General features: G+C 41.8%; 1 long non-coding RNA gene across 2 annotated transcripts; it reads left to right on the top strand.

The window, feature by feature from the left end:
- Positions 1–2,302: 2,302 nt before the first annotated feature.
- Positions 2,303–6,792, top strand: LOC144988963 (uncharacterized). 2 transcript variants are annotated; one of them, XR_013653070.1, is made up of 7 exons: positions 2,303–2,493; positions 3,489–3,570; positions 3,870–3,946; positions 4,292–4,403; positions 5,951–5,978; positions 6,095–6,214; positions 6,651–6,792. It is a non-coding gene; the product is annotated as an uncharacterized LOC144988963 (long non-coding RNA). The 2 variants fall into 2 exon arrangements; XR_013653071.1 differs by lacking the exon at positions 2,303–2,493 and adding an exon at positions 3,172–3,287.
- Positions 6,793–16,580: the final 9,788 nt, after the last annotated feature.

The following is a 16,580-nucleotide window of genomic DNA, read 5'->3' as shown; positions in this document are numbered from 1 at the left end:
TCTTCAAGCTTACTGTCTAAGTTTAAAATGAAATTTCAACACCTATTTCATCTGACTGAAATCAGTCAAGTCTTTTCTGATGGATTGGTCAAAGAGGATTGGTCAAATATTCAGGTTGTTACAAATATGTGCAAAAATTGAAGGTGTAACGATTCATTTTTCAAACGATTTGATTCAATCTTGGTTCATCCTGAACAATCTGATTGGATCTGATTCACTGACCTAAAATGGATTCAAGACATCTCCAGTCAAAACTTCAACCAGTGTGACTCCAAGACACTTGGCTACTGTTAGAATAGCAGCCTAAAGTTTATTTTTATGTATTTATTTGTTTATTCAAAAACTAGCAATTGGTTTACATTTTTATCTCTGGTCCCTACAGCATGCTTAACCGGTGCTTGTCATAATGTCTGCTTATCTAGGAAGGAATGGAATTCATTTTTTATTAGGGTTTTTGTTGGGATTTGTGTGGGTTTAAGGAAGAGTAAGTTCTTATGCAGTAATCCATGACTAGTAAGTTGTTACAGTATTAATAGTAATTTTATTATCAGAAGTGAATTATTATTACAAAAAATGTTTTCAATCTGACATTTATTTGTTATTGATGGTGAACAAATTACTGTGAAGCTATGTCCAGATCGCCATTAAGTGCTCACTTTCAATGAAAAGTCCTTATAATCGCACGTAAATGTGCATTTGTGGCTTTGAATCCCCTTTCCGATTGTTTGGGGCATTGTTGGGAGAAACCATCAGTCCTGGTTCATACCAACAGAGAAGCATCCTAAGAACATCCATGTGTGGGGTTGCTAATCAGTCAAGGGAGTGGCTCTCTCCCAATTTGGCCCCGAAACAGCCATAAATAAAGAACGATACAAGAACGACCAGCGAGAGCATCTCCTCCCAACCCTCCAGGTGTCATGGTGCCTCTGGCAGTCTCTCCTCCCCCTCCCTTCTGTGCTCTGCTCTCCTGATTGGAACCAGCTGTGGACACTCACCTCATGTTCTCCCAGCCCTCTTAAGGAGATCCAGCTCCAGCATTCATCGCCAGTTCGTTACTCCTAATGGTGCTTAGTCTGGTCATCAAGTTTTTTCTTGTCTTCCAAGTTGTATTATTACTTACCTCGTTTCCTCACCTCGCCCTCAGGTCCATTACCACGAGTGTCCACCTGGAATTATTCTCTCCAGAGAAGCCAGATCCGACTCCTGCCACGCTACTATTCCAGCTACGCCACGACTCCCGCCTCGTTTCGTCTCCAGCCAAGTCGAAACTCCCGCTATGGCAAGACTTCAGCCACTGGCCATCCACCTTCCAGCTACAAACTTAAAAAGACTCATTTACCTTTCCGTTCTGGAAAATAAATAATTTTCGTTCTAGCAAACATCGTCTGAGTTTTCTTCTGGGTTCCAGCGTCTGGGTCTGCTACGTTACTCGTATCATGACAGAACGAACTGGCCAAACTCCAGACCCAGCTAACCCAGAAAGACTCCGCCTTACTGACTCCTAGCAGGGAATCATTCTGAGCCGATGCATTAATCCAGATGGCCTTGGCTCAACAGGATCTTTTTCAACATCTAGACGGAATATCCCCAACCCTGATGGAATTAATGGGACAATTCTCCGCTAATCCCGCAGCTACCGCTCCACTTCCGGTTCCCAGGAACGTGACCACTTCCGCTTCTGCAATGGCTCAAGAGAACTTCTGGCTCCAACCAGAACCGTTTCATGGTGATGTAGAGACTTGTGGAGGGTTCCTCCTTCAGTGTCAGCTAGTTTTCAAGCAAGCACCCAGGTATTACCAATCTGACCACAGTAAGGTTAATTTAATCGTAAATTCCCTAAGAAAAAAAGGCTTCACAGTTATGGAGTTAATTCAGTCTCAATAATCAGAAATGCACACAACCGGTTTTACAAATGCACACGCTCCGATTCACAAATGTCATTTTATGCAAACGTGAAAAATACATTCGGAAATACACACCCTGTGTTTCACAAACACACAGATTGTGTTTCACAAATGCACACTAAATGTTTTACAAATGCACAATAAGTGTTTCTCACAAATGTGCACACTGTTTTTCACAAAAAATTTTTAGAAATTCACAATAAATGTATCAGAAATACACAGTAAGTGCTTCACAAACATGATTTTTAGGCACACATGTGATGTGAACTCACAGATCATTCGAATTGCAGACTGTGCATTCAAAATCCCGTTCTCGTTTGTGAATCTCCCCGTGTGTGTGAGAGATTTTTCTACGGTGAATATTGAGACTCATCTGACGGAGCGGGTCGACTAATCTCACCATTGGCTAGTGAATCTGTCAATCAAACTCATCGGCAAAGCAGGCGGGTTCGCTTTTAGCCAATCGAATGGCCCCTTACACTCCTCACTTTCAAAGTGACGAGGGAGGGAGCTGTTCAGCACAGCAGTTGAAAGGACGCGGGCGGCAAACATGGCGGAGAGGTCTTCTGAACGGGATCAGTCTCAGGCCGTAAGTAATGCACTTATTTGATCATTCCCTCGTTGTACGTCCTGTAATGTTATTGAATACTAAGTTGAAGCGTTCTCCTTTGCCAAGTGACATGTGTGAATGCTTTATGAACACTGCAGCCGAGTCGTTTGCAGAGTACCCCCACCGCAAATTAGCTTAGCTTTGTTTTGCTTAGCCTGTGCAAGTTGTGTCTGTGTGAGTGTGAGTGAAGTTCAAGCCGGTGTCGGTTCAAGCTAGCGTCTATAGCTAATGATCTGTAGGTTCTTAACATGATTCATAAGGAACTAAGGGGAAAAGCATGCCGGATTTACAGCAGCAAAGAAAGTTTAATAAAAAGTATTGATTTGGAGACGGCGATTTGTTTAAACACTGATGCTATGCTATGCTAACTAGCTAGTTGTTCCGTGTGCTGCCTTTATGTAAACGCGATCCGGGTTAAAGTTAGACACAGCATTTTCACAACCCAGACTTTAAGACGGGGTGGACTGTGCAACAAAGTTATTTCATATGACATTCATGAAAACGGCATTTTTTAAATATAACAGACATGAATCCACTGTTGAATGAAAGAAGCCTCATTAAGTTTCTAACGTTAGAACCCGTATTGTGCTGAAAAGCCCTGTGAGATTGTGTCAGAGTGACAGCCACTAAAATCCCCGTATCTTTACTTCCAATGACGTAATGACAAGAATCCCAAACATTATGTTTTTAGGCTGTTTTGTAGTCGATAAGTAGTCACAGAAAGGGTGGATGGGAGAAATCAGCTGTCAACAGTGATTTGAGTAGAAGTTACTGTAAGTATTACACACAGGCTTCCTGTGATCAGTGTCTTGTCTCTGATTTTTTTTAAAGGTGTTCTTTACTACAAGCTCAAGTAATCATAGCAAGAGTGTTTTAAAAAAATTCCCCTTTCATATATTTGAAAATTATGTAATTTAAGATCAGACGGCTAAATGATCTAATCCATGTTTGTTGTGTTTTTATTTATTCTCTAGGAATTACTGAATGTGACAGCGTGACAATCTTTTGTTCCTCGTGCCATCAGGCAATACAACTCTCTGGCAGGGCATCTTACAAGTAATTTCTTTTAATTTTACCCACTGATTTTCCAATTATTTACCTTTTTTTATCAATCTTTTTATTTTGTGATATTTCTATTTGTAATGCATGTGTGTTTGTGTTTTTTTAAGATGGCCATTTTAAAAAAATTTCCTCAGGGATTATTAAATACCCTTCTATTCTATTCTATTTCATATTTTATCATCCTATTGTATTACTGTTTTACCTGTCAATTGGGAATTTAGCATTTTTGCCCCTGTAAATATCTGACAGTTGAAAGTATTTGTACTTGTATTCCATGTATCCTGTACCTGAAGATAGCAGAGAACAACTGTGCAGACACCCACTTGGCCTTCTTCAGTGACGCTGTGAACGTTTATGGCTTTCCTCTGAGGTATTCATGTTATTCATAAAGAAATATTTTATTCACATATCAGGCAGTATAAGTACTTGGTTATTTGTATAAAAATAAAATTACTTTTTTTAGACTCCTCTCCATAAACAAAGGCAACTCTAAAACTTTCCCCTCATGAATAACATTTTACCCCCCCTTAACAGTCTCTCTCACCTCATTTTTTTCCTCAGTGATACATGTAACCCACTCCTGCCATTTTTTTAACCTAGAAATTCTACTTATTGGCATCATACATAAGAACATTACATTTTAAACTGATGTGTACCGTATTGGCGATGCATTTGTAATTATGTGTTTGAGACATGATTTTCATGTTATTGTCAGGGTGAGAGGAGATCACGGAGGAGAAAATGTGGGCATAGCCGAGTTAATGCTCACAGTACGTACAACTGACACAAACGGCTTCATTGTGGGAAAAGTGTACACACAATCAACGGTGAGTTGAACCTAGTTTTAGAAGCTTTAATATATACACAGGGCTCCAGACTGCGTCCATTTGGTCACATTTTGCGACCAAAATTTGAGAGTGTGTGACTGAATTTTACACCCAGTCGCACATGTGCTACCAGTAAACTTGCCTCCTCCACCCTCCGTATTTTTTATACATTAAACATGAAAGGAGCACGTCAATGATCGATGAAATGAGAGATGAAATCATCAATGAGACGCGAGTGCACACGCACGCAGGCAGACACACACACTCGCGCGAATACTCATGAGACTGGAGCACACGCGAGCACACACTCGCGTTTCATTGAGTGATGCCTGAGGCGGCCAATGCGTCTGAGAAGAATAGGGAAAGTCACTGCAAGTGGCTAAAATATGTGGAGGGGCGGGGCCTAGAGATAATCGAGCGCGCATAAACATCCGTGGGAAGGAAACGGAGACAAATATCATCACAACTTGATATGTGCGTCTGAGCTATGAGCAAGCGAACTATTGATTCGTTCTTCCGACCTGCAGCTAGTGTACCAGTGACAGAGTGTACAGCAGGGGTCTCAAACTCGCATGAAATCGAAGCTGCAGCGAGACTGAAAGAGACCAGGAATTAGTTGTCCTTAACATTCAATTTCGTTTTAATATGCCTCTCCCCCTAAGTATGAACTGTGATATTACATCTTTTATAATTATTTTAATGTTTTGTAATGGATGTAGCCTTTTTTTAATCAGTTGGTATTTTGAATTATTTTAATTGATCAGTGAACTACAAAAAACCCATCAGGACGCATGTCCCATAATGCATTGTTTTGTAGTCTGTAGGGCAGCTTTTAGTCAGTTCAATACTAAATTTCCAGCTGCGTTCGCTCTGATTGGTGTCTTGCTCTCACCCCTTTCTCGGGATATTTTTGTTTTGATTGACAGGTGATGTTGGAGCAAAAAGAAAAATATACGTCACACACCAGGTGATCTGTGCAGTGTTGCGTCCATCTGGGTGATCTCAAACACGCTTATTGTGCATCTTGGCTGAACCTATTTGGTGTCACCAACATGAATTTCCATCCTCTAATATTTACATACATTTAAGTATTGTTTGAAACTGTGAAATTACGAAAGGTTACTACGGTAATCACTTGTTACTAAAAACTTTTTTTTATTCTAAAAGTATGGTATTTTTTTTTTACTATTTTTACTTAGTTGTACTGTCGTGACAGCGATGGTGCTGTCAGTTTACCTTCATGTTGCATCTTCAAAAGTGCAGAATAAAATATGACACTGAATTAGAAACAGCACATTGTAATTTCTGCATCTATTATTAAAGTATTTATTTGTAATACAGTGGAAATTAGTAGATTTGGTTAGAATGTTGATTTACGGTATGCGCCCCTAAATTTTCTGGTTGTGCCCCTAAAACTTTCAGTTGGGGGCCACTGTGCTCCTAGTGAAAAAAGTTAGTCTGGAGCCCTGATACATAAAAGTGAATGATGTATTAAAAATAAATCTGACAATAATATAATATTTATTTTTGCTTTTTTCCAAATACAGGATTGAGCTCCTCTGGTGTGATGTCTTCGTGAGTGTTACTGGTTTATATTACAACATCCTGCACTCTCCTGAGGACCAAGACTTGCTCAATATCAGTCACATCACATATTCTGCTGCCATTACATTTTTCTACCACGCATTCAGGCCAGTTTGGATGTCTTTAGTGACGCGTGGGACAGCCATCCAATCAGGACGGAGCAAAGCATGACACCAAATCAGCTGTGGCAGTTGGGCTTGACCCAGAACCCTGTTTCTGATCCCCGGGTAAATGCTTTATTTAATCTCACTGTACTGGACAACTGATTTGTGTGCAGTTTGACTAAAGTGGAAAGTATCAAGAAGAGTATCATGAAATCATAATGACTACAGTGAATTTTCATCGAAAATGAATGAAAAGGATTATTGTTGTGTGGTGCAAACAATTTCCCTAAATTGTTTGTTTGTAGGAAGAATAGCACATCTGCAAGTTCAAAATGCATCACAATGCATGGCCTTATGAACCATCAGATGTACTAATGTCACTACTTTGTTAAGGTTCACTTATTTGCAAATTATAAACAGTTATGGAGATATGAGGTCTGCCTGCAAGCAACAATATAAGTTATTATTAGTCGGTCACTGTTCCTACATAATCTAAAACACAAAAAAAACAGTGCTGTTCAAAAACAGTATCTTTTTTTTTTTTTTTTTTTTTTGTCAGGGTATGCTGGTTCCAGAGATTGAATGGGAGGAGAGTGGATCCATGACTGAACCTCATCCTGGGATCAATGTCCCGGTATGGGACAGTCCTCTTTTGGGTCCACAATTGTTGGAACTGCAAGACGACATCAATCCATTGTGGAATTCAGACCGTTTGGGAGTGGACCTACATCTTTACTGTCCAGTGTGTTTAGAACTTAATTTAGGCGACATAATTACATACAGAAGAAGAGAGACTGAGCGGGGCAAGACAGAGTTCAAATCAATACTGCTGTATTGTTCAAGGGACTTCATTGTATGTAAGGAAGTTATGAAAATTAGTTCCAGTTTAAATAAAATTCAAATCAGTAGAGATCCCACATTTGCTTAAATTTTGATGTTTTAATCTGTCCAGGTTTTCACTGAATTTTACTCTGCAATAAAGGGTGAATGTTTGCACTTTGTTGTTCTATGACCATCTTTTGTTGTGTAGTATTTAACCAGCTACAAAAACCCAGAGAGATGAGGATCTTTTTTGCAAGGGTGACCTGGCCAAGAGGTGTATATGTATATGGTTACAATATAAAATCAATGACATTTGAGTTATTAAAAAAATAAAATTAAGGTCAAGCAAAGTGACTTCGGGCTGAGCAGGGGAGGTGTATTGGGTATCTGTGATTGACAGTGAGATGAACTTGAGGTAATGTAGTCCCACTGCGTGGTACGGAGCAAAGTGATGCCAGTTTCTCCACAAAACCTGTGGAAGTTGAAGATTTTTCTCCTCCACCTTCATATGATCAAAACCGTGTCTGAGTGTTGAAATGACGCTAGCATGAAAGCTAAGAGAATAACGTACAAACGATCCCGAGTGAAACATTCATTTTAAATCTCATGACCAGTACAGAGTTCGATGGATTCTGTCAACTGCATTCAACCACTGTTGCCTTGCTTCCAGGTCCACTGAAAAATTGCACAAGCCAGTAATTTTTGACAACCGAAGGCAATAAACCGACAAGCCATGCTAAGGCTAACACGCTAACGACCGACTGGTACAGAATCAAATATGGGCGGGGCTTTTGCCACCCGCAGAAAGCGTAGAGAAAGTGTAAGGGGCCATACGATTGGCTAAAAGCGAACCCGCCTGCTTTCCCGATGAGTTTGATTGACAGATTCACTAGCCAATGGTGAGATTAGTCGACCCGCTCCGTCAGATGAGTCTCAATATTCACCGTAGAAAAATCTCTCACACACACGGGGAGATTCACAAACGAGAACGGGATTTTGAATGCACAGTCTGCAGTTCGAATGATCTGTGAGTTCACATCACATGTGTACCTAAAAATCATGTTTGTGAAGCACTTACTGTGTATTTCTGATACATTTATTGTGAATTTCTAAAATGTTTTTTGTGAAACACAGTGTGCACATTTGTGAGAAACACTTATTGTGCATTTGTAAAACATTTAGTGTGCATTTGTGAAACACAATCTGTGTGTTTGTGAAACACAGGGTGTGTATTTCCGAATTTATTTTTCACGTTTGCATAAAATGACATTTGTGAATCGGAGCGTGTGCATTTGTAAAACCGGTTGTGTGCATTTCTGATTATTGAGACTGAATTAACTCCATACACAGTGGGCTCAAGCTTTTCTCACTTCCAACCCCATCTCTCATGTTTCCTTTGACCTGTTTATTAGAGAATTCCGGTTAGTGTTTGACCAACCTCGTAAAGAGGAGGAAGCCACGCGTTATTTGTTAAGCCTCAAACAACGCAACCGTTCGGTTAGTTACCATGTTTTCGATTTCTGTATCCTGGCGGTTGAAGCTGGTTGGCCTGATGTTGCATTAAAAGGCATTTTCTTTCAATCCCTGAATAAGTCTATCAAAGATCATTTGTGTTCCCAACCAGAGAATTACTCTTTTGAAGATCTTGTCTCTGCTGCCCTACGATCTGACGTCTGTCTCCGAGAGCGACAGGTGGAACGCAACCGACCAACCGAAAACCACGCTCTAACTACCCCCTTACATACGCCGTATCAGGATTCTCATCTACCACCTTTTCGAGACCCCTCAGGTAAAACCTCTGAGGAACCCATGCAGATTGGCCACTCCAAGCTAACCCCAGAGGAACGACAGAGGCGCATGGAAGGAGGAACCTTTTTCCAATGCGGCCTGCCTGGACATCTTGTAAATTAATGCCAGCTTTGTTTAAAAGCCAAAAACCCTGTTAGAAGACAGGCCGCGGGTGGGTAACTCAGTACGGGATTCATGATTTTAAAGCTCTGGTTGACTCTGGTGCCGAACAGAGTTACATCGACTCCCAAAATTGGATCTACCCAACGTTTACCATTTGGTTCGTATAGAGGAGGGAGATGAATGGAAGACTGCGTTCAATACGCCGCTTGGGCACTTTGAATACCTTGTAATGCCCTTCGGCCTTACTAACGCTCCTGCAGTTTTTTAACGTCTCGTTAACGACGTCCTCAGAGACTTCCTGAATCGCTTTGTGTTTGTCTATTTGGACGACATCCTCATTTACTCTCGGGACACCTCTCAACACATAAACCATGTACGCCTCGTTCTGGAACGTTTTCTCGAGAACCAACTGTACGTCAAAGCCGAAAAATGCGAATTTCACGTGTCCACTATTCCTTTTCTGGGCTACATTTTTGAGGCGGGTAACATTCGTCCTGATCCCCCTAAAATGAAAGCCGTTACCAGTTGGGAACACCCCGATACTCGGAAGAAGTTACAGCAATTCCTGGGGTTTGTTCATTTCTATGTATGCTTCATTAGGAATTCGAGCAGTACCGCTTCCCCTTTAACTCAGCTCACCTCCATCAACAAACCTTACATATCGGGTGCTGATGCCCAGTCAGCTGTCAACAAATTAAACGAACCCTTAGTCAAGGCTCCTATCCTTATACAGTCCGAACTCACCAGTCAGTTCCCTGTTGAAGTAGACGCCTCGGATTCTGGAGTGGGAGCTGTCCTAACTCAAAGGGAAAATTGTCAGGAAAACTCAAGCAATGTGCCTTCTTTTCCCTTAAACTTTCCTCCGCAGAATGCAATTACAATGTGGGAAACCGGGAGTTGTCGGATATCAAACTCGCCCTGGAGGAGTGGCGCCACTGGCTGGAGGGGACAGACCTACCGTTTATTGTTTGGACGGATCATACAAATTTGGCATATCTACGTACGGCTTAAGGCCCGTCAAGCTCGCTGGTGTCTATTCTTTGACCGCTTTAATTTTACAATCACCTGTAGGACAGGCAGTCGTAACGTAAAGCCGAAAGTTCAGTTCCAGTGAAGACCCCATCACTTCTACTATCATCTCCCCTAACTGCATAGTGAGGAACCTCACATGGGATATAGAGACCCGAGTCCTACAAGCTCAAGGTGAGGAGCTAATCATCCTCTTGCTCCTAAAGAAACTCTGTTTGTGCCTTCCTCTCTCCGGTCAGATGTGCTTTCCTGGGGTCACACCTTTCGCATATCCTGTCACGCTGGAGTTCAGAGAACACTTAGCCTCCTGCTGGAACGATTCTTCTGGTCGTCCATGGAGAAGGATGTTAGAGAATACGTCGCTGCCTGCAATACCTGCGCCCGTTCCAAGTCCTCTAACTCTCCGCCCTCTGGGTTATTACAACCGCTGCCCATACCGAGTCGCTCTTGGTCTCACATTGCCATGGACTTCATCACGGGACTCCCGCTTTCTCAAGGCAACACCAGTATCCTCACCGTCATTGACCATTTCTCCAAGGCCGCTCATTTCATTCCACTCCCTCAGTTACCCACTGCCACGGAAATGGCCAAAATCCTCGTCCAGAATGTCTAACACCATCATGGAATCCCTAAGGACATTGTCTCTGATCGAGGCCCCCAATTTATATCTCAGGTATGGAAGGCTTTCTGTTCCGCTTTAGGCGCCACAGTTAGCCTGACTTCCGAATACCACCCTCAATCCAAGGGACAGGCGGAGCTGGCTAACCAGGAGTTAGAGGCCGCTCTTCGGTGCCTGGCGGCTCAAAACGCCACGGACTGGTCCAGGTTTCTGGTTTGGATCAAGTACGCCCATAAAAAAATCCCCTGTCCTCAGCCACTGGGGTGTCTCCGTTTGAGGCCTCCCTCTGGTAGTCACCACCTCTGTTTCCGTCGCAGGAACTCGATTTGGCAGTGCCCACGGTCCAGCACCATCTCCAACGGTGTCAGTGTATTTGGCACCAGTCCAGGGCAGCTTTACTGCGCACCAGGGAGAGCAACTGTCAAATTGCCAATCGCCACAGGGTGGTGGGACCCACGTATCAGCCTGGTCAGCTGGTTTGGCTCTCATCTCGGAACATCCCCTTTCAGGCTACCTCCCGTAAACTGGCTCCCCGTTTCATCTGACCTTACACCATTGAGCGGATCATCAATCCCTCTTGTGTCCGTTTACGGCTTCCAGCAGCCCGTCATTCCACATATCCCAAATCAAGCCTGTCCAGGACAGCCCCCTTTGCCCGCCGTCCGCTTCCCCTCTGCCAGCCCATATCATCAACAGCGCCCTGGCTTTCACGGTCAGTCGAGTGGACTAACCGTGAGTGTCGAGTGGACTAACCGAATTCCTAGTGGACTGGAAGGGTTACAGTCCTGAGGAACGGTTGTAGATATCCCGTTCGCTCACTCTGGACTGTTCCCTCATTAAGGACTTCTACCATGCTCACCCGGATTGCCATCCTGGACCGCCCAGCAGCGGACGTCGAGGGGGGGGGGTTAACCTCTGGCAGTCTCTCCTCCCCCTCCCCACTCTGCTCTGCTCTCCTGATTGGAACCAGCTGTGGACACTCACCTCATCTTCTTACAGCCCTCTTAAAGAGATCCAGCTCCAGCATTCATCGCCAGTTCATTGCTCCTAATGGTGCTGAGTTTTCTTCCAGGTTCCAGCGTCTGGGTCTGCTACGGTACTCGTATCATGACACCAGGAGCAGTTTGGTGTTGAACAATGAATTCTCCTGCACGATGGAAATGGCCATGAAGCATAAGTAACATCTAAATGTTTCAGGAAACAAAACAAAAAGGTTTTGGGTCCATGGCAGGAATCTCCTCAGATCTTCATGCATGTGCTTGTTATCAGTGTCTCTCTTAAATCTTGGTTGACTCATTTCACTTAATCATTTTTTATTCAGAAAATGGAATTAAGGTCTTTTTACACATGACTTTAAGAGTTAATGGTAAATTACCTTTCTTCAATTGATTACCCCCCCCCCCCCCCACAACAGAAGTTTTCTGAATAATGTTTCACTGAATTATTACATTACAGCTTGATAAAAACGTCCGTCCATGATGTTGCTTTCTCTCATTTCTGCTTTCTTGTAATTTAAATAGTCCCTGACAATGAAAAACAAAAACAAATGTTCATTAAAAAATAGTTAAATACATAGACTGTATAAAGGAGAAGCGCATATCTACACAACTGAATGAACTTCTTGAAAGAGACGTTTTTCCAAATTTCTGCGTGTTTATGTGCATTTACGACCATAAAGCTAATCAAATCCCCCCAAAAAGCAAAGACAATTTGTTTGGAAACTCAGAAAAAATGTTTTCAAAAATGAATTCAACCTGTTTGTCAAAGATAAAACAGTAATACGATGATTTATTTGGACACACGCTGCAGCTCCAACTTGTGATTTCTACAGAATTTTAAACGCTTTCTGTAAATCAATGAAAGGCTTGTGGAAAATCATAAAAACCATTTGCAAAGGCATTTTCCATAACCCACAGATTCCCAGACAATGAGGGTTAATGTCAAAGTCCATCGTGATTCTTGGCTGCTTAGCTAGAGTTACGGTCCACAGCAGCATCACTGACTGCAGGGACCAGATTGGTTTTGCAGTTGCAAAAAGTGCTTCGGCTTTGAGCAAATATTGGACCCCCGGCACATGCGGTGAAAGTCCCCAAAATTTGCAAAAAACCAAGCACCCGCAGAAAATGAATTTTCGGCCTAGTAAACGACGCTCACCCCATGACGATGGCATCACAGCGAGCGATACCGTGAAAAAATGTATGGGCCGAAAAACGCTTAAGGAACCGAAACAAATACAGTATCAAAACCAAAACATGTGTTGGGGACATACAAAGGAAGTTTTAAAAATTAATTATTATGGGATGGCCAAACGGTCTGTGGCTTGGTGGCCATTGTATGGCAAAGTTTGAGAATTAGCCATTTGCGTGTTTTTCAATGATATGGGAAAACAACATTTTAGTTTCTGTGATTTTTTGCGAAATTTCACACACATGCTGGCAGCTTCAGTCTACAAACACCACAGACTCACTGACCTTTGACCTTGGGAAAAGACAGCATTTGAATTTAAAAAAAAGCGCCTTTACAACCAGCTACAAATGAAAACTTGTCTCTGGAATTTTTATCAATCGTCTCATAACTTCTCGGGCATCAAAGGCAAGCTACTAGGGAAAAAATGTTGGAAACTTTCTCTTATTTCGCACATTTTTTAACGGAATAATGTGAAAATTGAATGCCCGCATCCATGGCTGGAAATTAACAAATTTAATGGGATACGGCCATATACAGAATGTGGCCGTGGTTACCAAAAAACCTCTGTTGCTGAGGACATCCAAACGTTTACTTTTTCTGGTTCGTCTGAAACTGATGTCAATCTCTTCGTTATCCCAAGGCGACCCAAGCATAAAATGGTTGCTATGGAGATGAAATGAACAAAAAATCCGGCAGTTTGAAAAAAGTGGATTTTCTATCAACCTTTCACATGTAGCTCTTACCAGTATTAAATAATGTGTTTTTTTGAGTTACTTGATTCTAATCACAAAGCTAGCACTTTAGCTACATTAGCATAACTAGATTAGTTCCCCCCACATAGACTCAGACTTCGACCTTTGCTTACATCATGTACTGTTTGGGCTCAACCACTATCCATCTCATAAAAAACAACAGTTATACATAATCAATCCATATTTTTTATGCAAATGAACCATTCATAAATCCACATTTATACACTTTTCCTATCTTTGTCAATGAGGTCAAACAATACATGAACACAATGGAGCATTCTGACAATAAGAAAGTGATTGAAACACTCGATCTGTGCGTCTGTTTCAATTTCTTTGTGGAACATGTAATCATAACCCCTTAGCTTATTCTTTTCCTGTTATTGTATTGCACTGTTTTGTATTGGATCGTTGTGATCAATAAAGTTCTTGGAAAATAAAAAAAATAACTAGCATAGTTAGCATCTTAATCAATGTGTTTTTCTGAGTCAGTAGATGATGCTTATTGCAATGCAAAAGGTGGGTGGTGCGAGTGGCGGTGGTGCCTAGACCCAAGGGGCAAGGGCAGCAGTGATGCGTGGAGGCGGGCAGCGAGGGCGGGTAGCGCCTGCGGGCCATACAACGCCGCTCATTGCTTTAAGTCTACATGTTTTCTCAGCGTGTATAAGGCTTGGTTGATTGCTTGTCATTAATTGTCATGGTTTTTGTCTGATTTGTTGTGGTCTTTCTCTTTGGCTGAAACACAAAAGTCGTTGGTGAGGTTAGGTGTGCTTTGGTTTTGTTTTGTTCTTTACTTCAGAGTGTGGATAAAAACAAAATACTCCATAGTGATTTATCATAGCATATAGGAAGGCAAATAAGTTTATGTGATTATCCAAGTTCTCCCACTTAGAAATCATGACATTTTCATCTTAGGTGCATGTCCACTGTGAGAGACATCATCTAAAATAAATAATGGAAATTTGTAAAATGGTTTATTTTTATGCTACTGCTGCAAATAAGCATTTGAACCCCTGTCTGTTACGGTATGTCAGGATGGCCCAAATGCAGGACCAGACTCCAAAGTTGAGGGAAGATCCAGATATCTTTTAATAACAAAAAAACACCTCACCTGGGGGGTATTCCAGAAAGCAGGTTATGCTAGCTCCCACGATAAGTTTGAGGCTAAGGAAGTTGATAACCTCAGCTTTCGGTTCCAGAAATGGAGGTATGTTTCAGGGTAGGTCAAGTTGCCATGGCAACTCATGCTCTGAACATAACCTGGTCCGGAGCAGGTTTAGTTGAAGATTAGTTTGTTTACAGAGAGGTGAAACAGCATGGCGTGTCCATTTGAAGATGATTTAGTGGATGAAAAAGCTCAGATAAAACTTTTTTACACCATGAGAGGCTGATAAGACCACATATGGATGTTGGAAAGATAAACTTTTTTACTTTGATCTAACTTAATTATTTGCTTCAGTTAAGATAAATCATTTTTTTGTTAGGTCACCTTAAAAATAACACATAGTTTTCAGACAATTATTTTCCTTTTATTCAAATTAATTCAATTAAGTAGGTGTAACTTTGATGCTGCTGTTAAATCGGCACCGCAAGGGATTCTGGGATATCATTCCCTTTGCCTGTCTGGACGGATTTGGGTTTAAGTGTGGGTTTTTTACAAAATGTGTTTAGTTGTATAGCTGTTTTACCGTGTTTCACCGTGTTTGGCCGAGCTATTTTGTCCTACTATGCTTAAGTCTCTGCACCATGAGTGAGAGTAAAGTAGAGGATGATGAGTTTATATAGCACCTCTACCACCTAAACCTGTTATGTCAGTAATGGAATATTCTGTGATGAATTTTTGCACTCCGTGCATTTTTTTCCGTTCTTTTTATTGTTAAAAAATGAGCATATCTGCCGGCTCAAACTTAGACATATGAAAGTTCAAGAAATATAAGTAATTAAGATGGAAAAAAGATTGATGAAGTAATGTGACATTTAGTTAGATAAATACGTAAATTTGAGTTGTATAAACAATTATTGAGTTTGAATAAATTTAACTAAATTATCTTTCAGCCGTGTTACTTTTTTGATGGACTTATAATTTCTATCCGCCGTCATTAAAATCTCAGACTCAGTCTCACTTCCGTCTCAAGTGTCGCGCTTTCTTTTTTTTTCTCCACGCGTTTCCATGGTGACTCCAGAAATCGGCGATCTATTGAGAATGTCTTTATGTACCGTGCGTTAACCCAGGGTTACCAAGTTGAGCGTAATTACGCCAACTCATATCCGGTCTTTTGGAACCGACATACCCAGAGTAAGCAAGTTCAGGCGGATTTCAGCCAGAGTTCAGGCTTAAAGTCAGGCTAGTTTAAACATGCTTCCTGGAATACCCCCCAGGTGGGAAAAAACTCCACAACATAACATGACTAGGAACCAACATGATACAGACCAAACAAAGACAACACTCCAACGCAGACACACTTAAATACTCTACAAACAAATCAGCCTAACTGCAGACAGCTGAGTGCTACTCATGGAGAGCCACAGGAGAGGAGGCGGGGCCCGAAGACTGTGACACTGTCTATCAGCTAGAATTCTGAACCTCAAAGACCTGTTAGTCCACCTTTAGCTAGTCCACCTCCACTTCTTATCCTAGATTAGAAGCACCTGTTTGAGGTGGTTACCTGCATAAATACACCTGTCCACCCCCATACCATCAGGAACACTCCAACTACTAACATGGTTGAGACCTAAGAGCTGTCCAAAGACATTCCACAAGACTGGAAAGGGCTACAGGGCAGGTCAAGCCAAGCAGCTTGGTGCAAAAAGATCCATAGTTGGAGCAATTCTTAGAAAATGAAGAAGCTGATCATGACTGTCAGTCTCCCTTGGAATGGGGCTCCATTCATCTCACCTCCTGGGGTCTCCACGATCAAATCCCTGTGTATCTGTGTACTACTGGATGTCACACACATGTACGAAATCTGTTTACTACATATTACCTATCCCCTGGGGGAGCAGTGTGCTGCAGTCACTGTTGCACTCTGGAACCACTTGGTGGGCTATGATTACAGGGTATGTGTCTAAATATTAGACAAGTTTAAAAGACAGCTATCAGCAGTATTTTGAAAAGTTATCAGATCAGTAGAGATCTAATATCTGCAGGGCATGACTGTTTAAAGAAAGAAGG

Source organism: Oryzias latipes, chromosome 22, assembly GCF_053564925.1.
Source record: "Oryzias latipes strain Hd-rR chromosome 22, Olatipes_Hd-rR_3.1".
Taxonomy (NCBI): Eukaryota; Metazoa; Chordata; class Actinopteri; order Beloniformes; family Adrianichthyidae; genus Oryzias; species Oryzias latipes.
The sequence above is the reverse complement of the archived record's forward strand: the minus strand, read 5'-3'. Positions and strand labels throughout refer to the sequence as shown.